At 44.6% G+C, this 14,796-nt stretch overlaps 1 protein-coding gene across 3 annotated transcripts in view; it reads left to right on the top strand.

The window, feature by feature from the left end:
* POLN (DNA polymerase nu) overlaps window positions 1-14,796 on the top strand; it is a 141,882-nt gene that overhangs the window by 98,184 nt on the left and 28,902 nt on the right. The gene's annotated exons all lie outside the window — the stretch shown is intronic.

Below are 14,796 nucleotides of genomic sequence, written 5' to 3'. Positions count from 1 at the left end.
GGTTTGGTTTTTTGGAGTAAAGAAAACATCCTGGAATAAGACAGCACTGATGACTGACAGATCGTATGTGAACACACGAAAAACCCCTGAATTGTGCATCTTTAAAGGATGAGTTTTATAGTGTGTGAATTATATCTCAGCAGTAAAACAAGGTGAGTGATCAGTTCCTCCCCATAACAATATTTTCAATTATTGTGAAGCATGAATGGAAATATGGGTACAGAGGTTTGGTTTGAGGTGATGAAAAAGTTCTAGAAATAAAAGTAGTGATTCATAACATTGTGAATGTACTCAACACCAGTGAAGTGTGCACTTAACGTGATTAAAATCCGTTGTGAGTTACGTACATTTTACAAAGCGAAACGATTCAGAGAGAACAAGCCGTTGTAGATGAGACCCCATGCCCGCCTCTGGCCGGCGGACGCAGGAGATGCGGAGGCTCTCACCAACGTCGCCAGTCCAGCTGGGGCGAGGCCTGCAGGGCCCAGGGCCGGCCCGGCCGCCCTCCCCGGCGGTCACCGCTCTGCGGTCACAGCAATTCTCTGCTTGCGGGAGCGCAGATGGGGGCCTGGCCTCTGGAGAGCACAGCCCCAGAGGCTGTCCAGGGGCTGCACACACCCTCAGGCCAGCGGCAGGTCCTGGGAAGTCCCCTCTGTCCAGCGTCTCCCCGCCGCCACGAGCCGGGCGGTGGGTTCGGGTCTGCACTGCCCGCAACCCACCCTGGGCTCAGTTACTCCTGAGCATGCGCAGACTCGGCGTTTACCCAGCTGCTCGGTGAGAAGTGCCATCTCGTGATCTTTATTAGAACTTTACAGGACTATAAGGTTCTCTTAAGTAGCCCTTCCCATTTCCACCTTAGATGTTATCTGTTTGTATCATCTACCCAGTTTTCTATTAGATTCTTTTTCCTAATGACTGGTAAAAGTTCTTTATACATTCTGGATGTTATAATTTTTATTTGCATAATTCTTAATTTTCTCTTAACTTTTTAAGGGTATACTTTTTGTCTCTTAACCTCCTTTTTATCATACAGGATTTTCAAATTATGATGTAGAGTACCTCGTGATTTCTTATTACAGTTTATACTGTTTTGTATTTTCATCAATAATTCTTCTATTTGGAGAACTTATGTTCTCCTTTGTTTTCTTTAACTTGATTTAAAACAAGTTTTTTTTTTTTCACGTGTAGGTTTTTAATCCATCTGGTCTCAGATTGTTTTATTTGTGGTGCATTGGAACTAACTTGATTTCTTCCAACAGGGTGGGCCAGTCGCCCCAGGTCCGCATGTGTGGGCGCGCCTGTTGTGCCCACAGCCCAGCCGCTGTCCAGCCCGGGGCCCACGGCCGCAGGCCTATACACTGGCCACAGTGCTGTGTACACACGCTTTATCCTCCCCCTGTCACGACGCATCAGTTTGTCCCTAACTTATTCTTGTATATCATATGAAGTAGCCACTTAACTTTATGATTTTTCAAAGTTAATTAATTCCAACCCAACAGAGATTTGAAATGCCAAATCACAGACTCCACCATGGTGCACCCTCTGGCCTGCTCGAGGCTTTCTGCTTTCTCCGGTTGACCTGTCTGCCTTCTGTCAGCGTTGTACACAACCACTGTTCCCAGTCACCTGCCCTTCTTAACATCGTCAGGACTGTTCTCCTTTGGGTAGTTTTTCAAATGGGCTTTCGAATCACTCTATCGAGTTTTCACTTTATAGTCCCACTGATGTCTTGATGATGAAACTTACTGTGCAGAGTTGGCATCTGTTCGGCATCTCAGTCTCTTCTTCCTGAGTGTGGCTTATCTTCCATGTGTCCTGTGAGTGCAGTCCTTTCATTATATTTTCTATCTCAGTACTGGTAGGAAAGTTGCTGATTTGTTTGTATTTATGGTGAGAATTTTTTTTATGGCCTAAATTTTCTGTAGAATTTTTATTGGTTAGAAAAAGTTTAATGGCCAGATGTTAAAAATAATAACCAAATAGCCATAAGCCCACTAGAATTCCTCTTGTTTTTCCCCCACATACTTATATCTACAATTTTGATTCAGAACCCAATCATATTATATATGTTATTTTGTAATCTGGCATAATTTTGTCTATATTTTAAATAAACTTTTTGTTTTAGAGCAGTTTTAGGTGTACGTAAAGATGGTAAAGGCAGTACAAACGTTTCCATGTGTCCCACACCCAGCTCTCCCTGTTATTTTCATCTTACTTTAGCACGGAACCTTGGCCACAGTTAACGAACCCGCTGCTGATACATTATTATCAGCTAAAGCCCGTACACTATTCCTGCTCCCTCCGTACTTCCTTCCTGTCCCCCTTCTGCTCCAGGACCCACCCTGCATTTAGTCGTCACATCTCCTTGGGCTCCTCGGGGCTGTGACAGGTCCTCAGACTTTCCTTGTTCTCAGGGGCTGTGACAGTCTTCAGGAGAGCTGGTCAGGTGGGTGCTGGAATATGCCTCAGTGGGGTCTGTGTGATGTTTCTCTCGGGGTTACACTGGGGATGCAGGTCCTGGGAAGGGCGACCACGGAGGTGACGTGCTTCCTCACTGATCCCGGCCAAGCTTCAATTCCATCAACAGGGCCCACCGCTGCTGGTGTTGACCTTGATCACCAGCCGAGGGGGTGTCAGCCACGTTTCTCTAAAGCTCCCCCTTCGTCCCCATTTGAAAGCCAGTCATTAACCACAGCGCATCTTTGTGGGAGTCAGGCTCTGTCCTTTTGCTGACAGAGTGTCTACACGGGTCATGGGTCACGTGGGATTCTTCTGCATGGGCGGTCTACCCCCCGCAGTTAGTTAGTTCCTCAATCTCTTACTTATATCAATATGAATGCATAGGCATTTATTTTATTCTTTGGGTTAGACTCCAGTATGACAGTATTTTGTTATTCAGATTATTCTGGTTTTGTTCAGTGGGAACTTGACTGAACTTGACACTTGACTGCTGTGTCACTTTAACTTCACCTCTTCCATGCGTGTGTGCGTGTGCGTGCGTGCGTGTGTGCGCGCGTGTGTGTGTGTGTGTGTGTGTAGACATATGCTAATTAAAACAATTCCCCAAGTGCCTCCTTAATAAATATCTTCAAACCAAATCTATTTCCTTAGGACAAATTCCTAGAAGAGGATTTTGGGGGTCAGAGAGAATACGCACATTTTAAGGATTTGCTGTATACTCCCTAAATGCCTTCCAAAAGAATGTCATAGTTTGTTCTCCCATCAGATGTGACTGCCCTTCCCCCTGCACCTGTGCTAACAGCAAGTATTTCAGTTTTGTTTAATGTTTGCTAACTTGATAAGTCTCTCATTAATTCGCTTAATTGTATTTGCCTAATTATGAATGGAAGCTGAACTTTACTCATTGAGCATTTCTTTTTCTTTGTGAATTACCTGTTCATATCATTTGCCCATTTATATCAGAATATTTTTAAATTTTTAAATATTTATTTATTTGGCCTCTCCGGGTCTTAGTTGCAATACTCAGGATCTCTGTCTGCGGCGTGTGGGATCTAGTTCGCTGACCAGGGGTAGAACCCTGGCCCCTTCAGTGGATGCTCAGAGTCCTAGTTACTGGCCTCCAGGGAAGTCCCTTAGGGTATTTTTTTCCTTATTACTTTTCAGGAACTCTCTTTGTAATAAACGTATTAGCCCTTTGGCAATTATGAAACAAGTATTTCTCCCTGTTTTTTTGTTGGTATTTGATTATGTTAATTATTCTTTATGTTCAAACATTTAAAATTTTATACCATAAAAAAATCTGTTAGTCCTTTTATTGCTTGTCTTTGAAACAAAAGCTAATAGAGGGAATAAAGCATTAATCCAAAGGAAGGTAAGAAAGAAAAGAGAAGATAAAACAGGATAAATAAAAACTGTAGAATAACACATCCAAAAATAAGTGATTACATTAAATTTAAAAGACTTAAATTTCTAATTAAAAGAATATAAGAGTCACACTGAACTAAGACCTCAAGCCCAACTATATACTGCTTGTGAAAGTAACAGCATTAGTCAGTCAGTCGTGTCCAACTCTGCGACCCCACAGACTGTAGACCACTGTGCGCCTCTGTCCTCAGAATTCTCCAGACAAGAATTCTGAGTGTGTAACCTATTCCTTTCTCCAAGGGGTCTTCCCGACCCAAGTCTCCTGCATCGCAGGTATATTCTTTACCCTCTGGAGCCACCACTGAAATCCTATATACTACTTATATAATACTAATACTATAATCCTGTATATACTGCCCATATAATACTAAATCCTATATACAACTACAAAAGACGTTGCTCTTGTTTTCGTCACTAAGTCGTGTCTGACTCTTTGCAACCCTGTGGACTGTGGCCCGCTAGGCTCTGCTGTGGGATATCCCAGGCAAGAATACTGGATCAGTTGCCGTTTCCTTCTCCCAGGGATTGAATTGTGTCTCCTGCATTGGCAGGCAGTTTCTTTACTGCTGAGCCACCAGGGAATCCCCACTAAAGACATAGTTTATTTATTGATTTATTTTAACAACATATTTGATGTACAATATTATATGTTATAGGTGTACAGTATAGTGATTCACAAGCTTGAAAGGTTATACTCCATTTATAGTCATTATGGAATATTGGCTGTGTTCCCTATACTGTGCAGTATACCCTTGTAGCTTGTTTTAGACATGATAGTTTGTGTTTCTTAATCTCCCACCTCTGTGTTTCCCCTCCTCCATTCCCTCTCCCCACTGGAACCACTAGCTTTGGTTTTGCAGTCTTAATGTTCTCATAATGGTTAAGGACAGCACGAATCGTTGACATTACCGATCATCATGTGTTAGTACTTTTCCCACTTCCCAGACAGCGCTGTGACCTCAGGACCCTTCGACTCTCTTCACCCCTTCCTACCTTTTGTGTTGTTCCTAATCATACATTTTGCTTCTACATATAATTAAATCCCATAAGATGATAATACAGTCAGTGATCTATTATCATAAAATGTTCTCCAGCTCTAGTATGTGTCTTATCTTAAAGTCTTTGATATTTTCTACAAAGGCTTTCTTTGGTCAGTGTCTTCATGATATATCTTTGCTTCTCTTTTTACCACCCACCCGCCTGTGTTTATATTTATAGTGTATCTTCTGTAGGCCACATTTTACAATTCTAGTGCTTATACATCTCTGGCTGTGCCGGCGGGGTCTTCGCTGCTTCAGGGGCTCTGGTCTAGCCACGGTAAGCGGGGCTTCTCTCCAGTTGCCATGTGTGGGCTTCTGGGGTGGCTTCTCGTGTCGCAGACCACGGGCTCTGGGGCGCACGGGCATCAGCTCTCATGGCCTGTGGACTCGGCGGCTGCAGCTCCAGGGCCCTAGAGCACAGGCTCAGCAGTCACGGCACATGGGCTTAGCTGCTCCCCGGCACGTGGGATCTTCCTGGACCAGGGATCGAACCAGTGTCCCCTGCAGTGGCAGGCAGATTCTTAACCCCTGGACCCCCAGGGAATTTCTCTACGCAGTTTTTTTTTAAATGTAATACATTCTGACAATTTTTGTCTCTAAATTGGAGTATCTTTCTCATTTACATATAGTTGCTGATGCATTTAGGTATCAATCTCTCCTTTTAGTATTGTTTTCTATTTGTCCTACTTTTTCTATACTTCTTTTTCTCTCTCATTTGACCTTTTTTGGACTTCAGTGTTTTTTGGTATTTCATTTCCTGCTCTATTACCTTGTTAGTTATGTGTTCTTTCACTATTCTTTTAGAAACTATTCTAGAGATTATGATAAGCATCCTTCACTTACAAAAAATGTGATATAAAGTTGTACTTTTACCACTTCTCAGACTATATAGCACTTTAACTCTGTTTATCTCCCATATATTTTAATTCTACATATATTATGAACCACACAAAACATTACAATATGGTTTGTATAGTCAGTATTCATTTTCAGTTCAGTCGCTTAGTCGCTTCTGAATCTTTGCGACCCCATGGACTGCAGCACACCAGGCCTCCCTGTCCATTACTAACTCTCAGAGCTCACTCAAACTCATGTCCATCGAGTCGGTGATGCCATCCAACCATCTCATCCTGTCTTCCCCTTCTCCTCCCGTCTTCACGCTTTCCCAGCATCAGGGTCTTTTCCAATGAGTCAGCTCTTTTAAACTTGCTTATACATCCCATCCACTGATCTTTATTTCTTTCCACATCTCGGTGCTTCCACATGGAGCTGTTTTTCTTCTGTTTCAGCATTTCTTTAGTGCAAGTATCCGGGTGACAGATCAGGTCAGTTTCTGTCTGTCTGAAATGCGTCTTTCTCCTGTGTCTGTTTGCTCTCAGCTGTGCTGGGTTGTGGTTTCTGCACTCAGGCTTTCTCCAGTTTCACAAGCAGAGGCTGCTCTCCGCAGAGGTTTGCGGGCTTCTGATTCGCAGTGGCTTCTCTTGTTGCCGAGCACGGGCTCTTGAGCTCCGGCTTCAGTAGTTGCAGCTCGTAGGCTTAGTTGCCCTACGGCATGTGGGATCTTCCAGGGCCAGGGGTCAAACCGTGTCCCCTGCATTGGAAGGCAAATTCTTAAGCACTGGGCCACCAGGGAAGTCCTTCCTACCTTTATTTTTGAGAAATATTTGTGCTGGAGGTAGAATTTTAGTTTCACAAGTTGTAAGGTTTTTTTTGTTTTTTGTTTTAGCATCTCTATGGTCCATTAATTTTGTTAAGAAGTCACTGTTGTTTGCATTGTTGCTTCTTTGGAGACGATCAATCATTCATTCTAGGTGTTTTTAAGAGTTTCTTTTTGTCTTTGTTTCAGCAGTTTTACATTATTCTTATATGTGCTTTTCTTTGGATCTGTCTTGCCTATGGTTCCCTTTATCTACATTTTTATGTCTTTCGTCATCTTTGAAAATTTCTCTGTCATTATCTCTCTAAACATTGCGTCTCTCCCTTCTGTCTCCTCTCTTGCAGGAACTGCGGTTACACCTATATCAGAACTTTTTACCATATTCCATGTTTCTTTCATTGCTCTTTTCTGTATTTTCCATCTTTTTTCTCTACATGTCTCAGGCTGGACATTTTATGTAAACTTCAATTATTTTCCCTCTGTTCCATCCATAGTCTTCTTTATAGGCATAACCAATAGACTGTTAAAGTTAAACCCTATTTAACTATACTTTTGAGTTCTTATTTTTATTTACTGTACTTTTCAGTTGTTCAACCTGCCATTTAATTAATTTTTATAGTTTTCCATTCTTTGCTCAATTTCTTAGCTTGTCATTTCTCTTAAACATATTAATCACAATCAACTGGTAACTGCAGTATGTGTGTCTCCCATAGACCTATTTCTATTGTTTCTCTCTTGGTTTTTAGTCATTTGATCTTGCTCCATGGGATGCCAGGTGATTTTTGATCAAATAGTATGAACAAAAATGAGAGCTTACAGCTATGAAAAAATGAGACGTTACAGCTATGAATAGTTATTTTCCTCAAAAGACGACTTTGTTTTGCTTCTGGCAGTTAGACTGGGGCCAGATGGCCTTAGTCCACCCCAAGATGGATCCTTTGGGAAGACAGGCTTCAGTCTTTGTGAAAGCTAGTGAACTTCAAAGTCTCATTTTCCCCTGGAGTACCAAGGATCCTCTTTCTTGATAAGCCCTAAACCTCAAGTTTTTCTCCAGTCCCATAGACTTCAGGAAGCTGATGTCAGCCGTTCAACTATCACTTGAAAAATATCACTAGCAAATCCTCCAGGGCGAGTCTGGCCCCAAACACCAAGCTTGCATTTATTTCTACATGTCCCCTTCCTGAAGCCATAGCCTCCCAAGTTCTTACTGCCTCAGGGTTTTTTCTTACTGTTCTCTCATGCCTTCAAACAGATGCTTTTTAACATTTTCTCCAGCATTTATAATTGTCCTACATGGAAACTGATTTACAGCGTGCTGGTCCATCACTTCCAAAAGCAGACAACTCTCCAGGTTGTTTAAAAGTTATACATTTAAAGCATAAATTATTATGCTTTTTGCCCTTAAGAATCATGCCTATTCATTTCTTTACACATTCACTCACTAAGCGCTTGTTGACTATGTTCTCTGTTCCAGTCAGTGTTCGGTGCTAGGGTAAACACTCACGCTCTTTTGTTCATCTTTTGATTAGTTAAAATGGTCAATATCTGCATCTTCCTTCTAATACAGTACATGATCTAGCATGTCTTTTTGTCCCCTTTCTGCTCCACTCTGTGCTGATGTTGTTGAGAGTTTCTGTGTGCACTTACAGATTTCTCTCTTTCATTTGACCTAAGCTTTTTGGAGAAGAGAAAAGCCAACGATAAATTTGCCAAGATGTTGTATCCCCCAGTCTCTTATAGCAACTCCTGACGTTGTTTCTTTTATTATGGACTCCTCCCTCTGGAGTTTCCTCTGAGTGGCTTTGTGTGGCGGACTGTCCCGCCCATCGGTGTTTCTCAGCTCCGTTTCCTGAAGTCCTTTCTGGAGCCCCACCTGTCCCAGCCTCGCCTGATGCCCTGTCTCTCGGCCTGGTGCACATCTGTCAGCCTGTGCTCCTCCTCGCCATCCCTCGGGGACCCTTGTGCCCCTCTCCTCTGCCAGACCCCCACTTCCTGCCTCCCTTTCCTGGGTTATTCCCCTGTCTTGGTGGAACACCAAATGGAACACCAAGACCAAGACAACATTTCTGGCTCCCTCAGAAATGGTACATGGAAGGTTAATTTTTAGAGATCTTACCTGTGTGAAAATGTCTCACATTTGGTTGATAATTTGGCTGGGGATAGAAGTCTATGTTGGAGATGATTTTCCTTCCAATTTCTTTCTTTTTTCCTTCTTCTGGCTGTGCCAGGTCTTAGCTGCCACACGGGAGGTCTTCACTGCAGCATGGGGGAGCTTTAGTTGCAACGTGAGAAGTCTTAGCTGCCACATGTGGGATCTGGTTCTCTGACCGGAACTGGAACCCAGGCCCTCTGTATTGGGAGCTCAGCGTTTTAATCACTGGACCACCAAGGAAGTCGCTTCCTTCCAGTTTCTGAAGGCAGTGTTTCCTTATAATATCTTGTGGGTATTTTTCTTCATTTTCCAGAAGTTTTTCTTCTTTATAGACCTTTCCCAAGGACTATCTCTTGCAAAAAGAAGTTATTATGTACAGCTCTCTGCTACCTAACATGTAAGTGTTAATGATATGAATGGAAAATGTAAATTACTTACAAGGATCCAAGAAAAGGCAGAAAGCCCCAAAGACCAATATCCTTTTCAGAGGAAACAGAAAAAGAAAGAAGAACTGCACTTCCACAAATTCCAAAAAGAAAAAAAAAAAAAGGCATCCCAGCCAACTAGTGCTTTCAAACCTCCAAAGGATGGAGGAGGGTGCCTATGGTTTCAGCAGGTCCCCAGTCCTGGGAACATGGACAGGCTCACTTCAGCCTGTGGCTGGACAGGCGGGCTGTTTCAGGAGGGCAGGGGCATCCTTTAGGAAAGTGGATTCGCTGGGCCAAAGGCAGGCCCCCAGTGTTGGCTCCCCACTCCTTTCTGTCTGCCGTTCACAGCTGTGGCCTCTGGGAACCAGCTCGCCCACATTTCCTGTCGTTTCTGCTCCCTCCAGTCGCCACTGGACCTGGGTGCTGCTCTCAGCTCTGGGGTGGAATTCACAAGGCTGCCTCCCCTCAGGAAGCCACACCTCTTCTCTGGATAGCATTTGCTGGCCCTTTCCAGTTTGGGGGCAATCCCCTTCCAGCAAGGAAACAAGACGCAGCAAGGAGTCCGTGTTCCTGGGCCATCCCATGTCTGTGGGCTCTGGTTGGAGGGGGCCATGAGCATGCTGAACCTCCTGGCTCAGCAGGCCTGAGCCACCAGTGGGTAAGGCACCTGGGGGAGTGTGGACGCCCTGCAGTGGTGCTGAAGCGGTCTGGCTCTTGCTGTATGTAGGTGCGGGGACCACCTGTCGCTGCCCCGGGCACAGAGCTCTGGGCCACAGCTCCCAAGAGGCACAGTCAGTGGGCTCTTAGAACGGAACCCAGGGAGCCCATTCCTCCCAGGGTCTGCTGTCCCTCTGCCCCTGGGCTGCCGACCACTTCTGCTGGCCGTGCCATGGGGTCCAGACTGGAGGCCGGTCCTGGCAGCCCTGCTGGAGGTAGGGAGGCTCTTTGGCCTCCTTTTCCCTGTGGGTTCTGACTTACCTGCCCTCGCCCCTGAAGCAGCCCCTCGTGAGCCTCCAGTGCTCCCGGGTGCCCTGTCCACCCTGTCTCTGCCAGGCACTTCCAGGCCTGACCACAGTCTCTTCCCTGCTTCTCGGCTGCCCAGGGACAGCCTCTGGCATGGCTGGCATAGTCAAGCTTGGGTCTGACAAAGGATTTAGATAGAATTGTACTGACATGATTTTTGTACAGATCTCATTTCATCTTTCTATTTCTCACCCATGGGGCGGGAACACACGTCTGACTTCACTGAACTGGGGAACCTCTGATCTCTTGTACCCCTGGCTTCTGGACCACCACTGGGTCTGCGTCCGTTTTCTCCTTTGCCGAGGCCACATGCGGGGGCACTTTGCTCCTCACCCCACGTCCAAGCCCTTGTCTTCCTGCCAGAATTCCCTTCCTATCCGTCTTTTCTCTCTGTCTCAGTCTCCGTCTCCCATACACACACTTCTGTGCTCTTGATGCCCACTCCTTTGTTTTTGTTTTCAAAATCTGGGTCTGGTTGTATAAACGTTTTGAGTGTTTTGTTCTTCACGTGCTGTGCTGAGCTGAATAGTGGCCCCCAAAAGAGACCCGCATCCTAAGGCCTGGGGCCAGTGCAGGCTCCTTATGCAAAAAAGATCTCTGCTGCAGGGTTACGTCAACCACCTTGAGATTATCCTGGATTATTGCCTGGGCTCTGCCTGCCGTCATAGTTCAGTTCAGTCACTCAGTCGTGTCCGACTCTTTGTGACCCCGTGGACTATAGCACACAGGCTTCCCTGTCCATCACCAACTCCCACAGTTTACTCAAACTTATGGGCATCGAGTCGGTGATGTCATCCAACCATCTCATCCTGTCATCTCCTTCCCCTCCTGCCTTCAATCTTTCCCAGCATCAGAGTCTTTTCCAATGAGTCGATTCTTTGCATCAGGTGGCCAAAGTATTGGAGTTTCAGCTTCAGCATCAGTCCTTCCAATGAATATTCAGGACTGATTTCCTTTAGGATGGACTGGTTGGATCTCCTTGCATTCCAAGGGACTCTCAAGAGTTTTCTCCAACACCACAGTTCAAAAGCATCAATTTTTTGGCACTCAGCTTTCTTCATGATCCAACTCTCACATCTATACATGACTACTGGAAAAACCATAGCTTTTTGACTGGACAGACCTTTGTCAGCAAAGTAACATCTCTGCTTTTTAATATGCTATCTAGGTTGGTCATAGCTTTTCTTCCAAGGAGCAAGCATCTTTTAATTTCATGGCTGCAGTCACCGTCTGCAATGATTTTGGAGCCCAAGAAAATAAAGTCTGTCACTGTTTTCATTGTTTCCCCATCTATTTGCCATGAAGTGATAGGACCAGATGCCATGATCTTCATTTTTTGAATGTTGAATTTTAAGCCAGCTTTTTCACTCTCCTCTTTCACTTTCAAGAGGCTCTTTAGTTCCTCTTCACTTTCTGCCATAAGGGTGGTGTCATCTGCATATCTGAGGTTATTGATATTTCTCCCAGCAATCTTGATTCCAGCTTGTGCTTCATCCAGCCCAGCATTTCACATGATGTACTCTGCATATAAGTTAAATAAGCAGGGTGACAATATACAGCCTTGACGTACTCCTTTCCCAATTTGGAACCAGTCTGTTGTTCCATGTCCAGTTCTAACTGTTGCTTCTTGACCTGCATACAGATTTTTCAGGAGGCAGGTAAAGTGGTCTGGTATTCCCATCTCTTGAAGAATTTTCCACAGTTTGTTGTGATCCAAAGGCTTTGGCATAGTCAATAAAGCAGAAGTAAATGTTTTTCTGGAACTCTCTTGCTTTTTCTATGATCCAATGGATGTTGACAATTTGACCTCTGGTTCCTCTGGCTTTTCTAAATCCAGCTTGAACATCTGGAAGTTCTTAGTTCACATACTGTTGAAGCCTGGCTTGGAGAATTTTGAGTATTACTTTGCTAGTGTGTGAGATGAGTGCAATTGTGAGGTAGTTTGGACATTCTTTGGCATTGCCTTTGTTTGGGATTGGAAGGAAAACTGACCTTTTCCAGTCCTGTGGCCACTGCTGAGTCTTCCAAATTTGCTGGCTTATTGAGTGCAGCACTTTCACAGCATCATCCTCTAGGACTTGAAATAGCTCAGCTGGAATTCCATCACTTCCACTAGCTTTGTTCATAGTGATGCTTCCTAAGACCCACTTGACTTTGCATTCCAGGATGTCTGGCTCTAGGTGAGTGATCACACCATCATGGTTATCTGGGTCATTAAGATCTTTTTTGTACAGTTCTTCTGTGTATTCTTGCCACCTCTTCTTAATATCTTCTGCTTCTGTTAGGTCCATACTGTTTCTGTCCTTTATTGTGCCTATCTTCTTCCCTGATAGCTCAGTTGATAAAGAATCTGCCTGCAATGCAGGAGACCCCAGTTTGATTCCTGGGTCAGGAAGATCCCCTGGAGAAGGGAAAGGCTACCCACTCCAGTATTCTGGCCTGGAGAATTCCATGGACTGTACAGTCCATGGGTCACAGAGTTGGACATGACTGAGCGACTTTCACTTTTGCATTAAATGTTCCCCTTGGTATCTCTAATTTTCTTTAAGAGATCTCTAGTCTTTCCCTTCTATTGTTTTCCTCTATTTGTTTGCACTGATCACTGAGGAAGGCTTTCTTATCTCTCCTTGCTGTTCTTTGGAACTCTGCATTCAGTTGGGTATATCTTTCCCATTCTCCTTTGCCTTTCACTTCTCTTCTTTTCTCAGCTATTTGTAAGGCCTCCTCAGACAGCAGTTTTGCCCTTTTACTTTTCTTTTTCTTGGGGATGGTCTTGATCACCACCTCCTGTACAATGTCACGAACCTCCGTCCATAGTTCTTCAGGCACTCTATCAGATCTAATCCCTTGAATCTATTTGTCACTTCCACTGTATAATCACAAGGGATTTGATTTAGGTCATACCTGAATGGTCTGGGGCTTCCCTCATAGCTCAGTTGGTAAAGAATCCGCCTGCAATGCAGGAGACCCCAGTTCAATTCCTGGGTCAGGAAGATCCGCTGGAGAAGGGATAGGCTACCCACTCCAGTATTCTTGGGCTTCCCTTGTGGCTCAGCTGGTAAAGAATCTGCCTGCAATGCAGGAGACCTGGGTTCGATCCCTGGGTTGGAAAGATCCCCTGGAGAAGGGAACAGCTATCCACTCCAGTATTCTGGCCTGGAGAATTCCATGGACTGTATAGTCCATGGGGTCGCAAAGAGTCAGACATGACTGAGCGACTTTCACTTTCACTTTGAATGGTCTAGTGGTTTTCCCTACTTTCTTCAATTTAAGTCTGAATTTGGCAATAAGGAGCTCATGATCTGAGCCACAGTCAGCTCCTGGTCTTGTTTTTGCTGACTGTATAGAGCTTCTCCATCTTCAGCTGCAAAGAATATAATCAATCTGATTTTGGTATTGACCATCTGGTGATGTCCATGTGTAGAGTTGTCTCTTGTGTTGTTGGAAGAGGGTGTTTGCTATGACCAGTGCATTCTCTTGGCAAAACTCTGTTAGCCTTTGCCCTGCTTCATTTTGTACTCCAAGGCCAAACTTGCCTGTTATTCCAGGTATCTCTTGACTTCCTACTTTTGCATTCCAGTCCCCTATGATGAAAAGGACATCTTTTTTTGGTGTTAGTTCTAGAAGATCTTGTAGGTCTTCATAGAACTGTTCAGCTTCAGCTTCTTTGGCATTAGTGGTTGGGGCATAGACTTGGGTTACTGTGATATTGAATGGTTTGCCTTGGAAGCCAACAGAGCTCTTTCTGCCGTTTTTGAGATTGCATCCAAGGACTGCATTTCAGACTCTTTTGTTGACTGTGATGGCTACTCCATTTCTTCTAAGGGATTCTTGCCCACAGTAGTAGATATAATGGTCATCTGAATTAAATTCACCCATTCCCATCCATTTTAGTTCACTGATTCCTAAAATGTTGATGTTCATTCTTGTCATCTCCTGCTTGACCACTTCCAATTTACCTTGATTCATGGACCTAACATTCCAGGTTCCTATGCAATATTGTTCTTTACAGCATCGGACTTTACTTTCATCACCAGTCACATCCGCATCTAGCCATTGTTTTCACTTTGGCTCCATCTGTCTCTTCATTCTCTGGAGTTATTTCTCTAGTCTTCTCCAGTAGCATATTGGGCACCTATCAATCTGGGGAGTTCATCTTTCAGTGTCATATTATTTTTGCCTTTTCATACTGTTCATGGAGTTCTCAAGGCAAGAATACTGAAGTGGTTTGCCATTCCTTTCTCCAGTGGACCACATTTTGTCAGAACTCTCCACCATGACCTGTCCATCTTGGGTGGCCCTACACGGCATGGCTTGTAGTTTCATTGCGTTAGACAAGGCTGTGGTCCATGTGATCAGTTTGGTTAGTAGTCTGTGACTCTGGTTTTCATTCTGTCTGCCCTCTGATGAAGGCAGGGCCGTCACAGGGCCCTTGTGAGAGTGAGATGAGGGAGACTTGACACAGACTGAGGGGAGGAGGCCCTGTGACCACGGGACGGAGGCTGCAGCGATGTGACCGCAGGCTGGAAGACACAGGGGCAGACCCTCCCCGGAGCACCGGCAGGAGTGGGCCCTGCCGGCTCCTTGATTTTGCCCAGTGATTTTGCTCAG

The sequence above is a fragment of the Odocoileus virginianus genome, unplaced genomic scaffold (assembly GCF_023699985.2).
Source record: "Odocoileus virginianus isolate 20LAN1187 ecotype Illinois unplaced genomic scaffold, Ovbor_1.2 Unplaced_Scaffold_5, whole genome shotgun sequence".
NCBI classification, from domain to species: Eukaryota; Metazoa; Chordata; class Mammalia; order Artiodactyla; family Cervidae; genus Odocoileus; species Odocoileus virginianus.
This window is presented reverse-complemented; position numbering and strand designations above follow the sequence as displayed.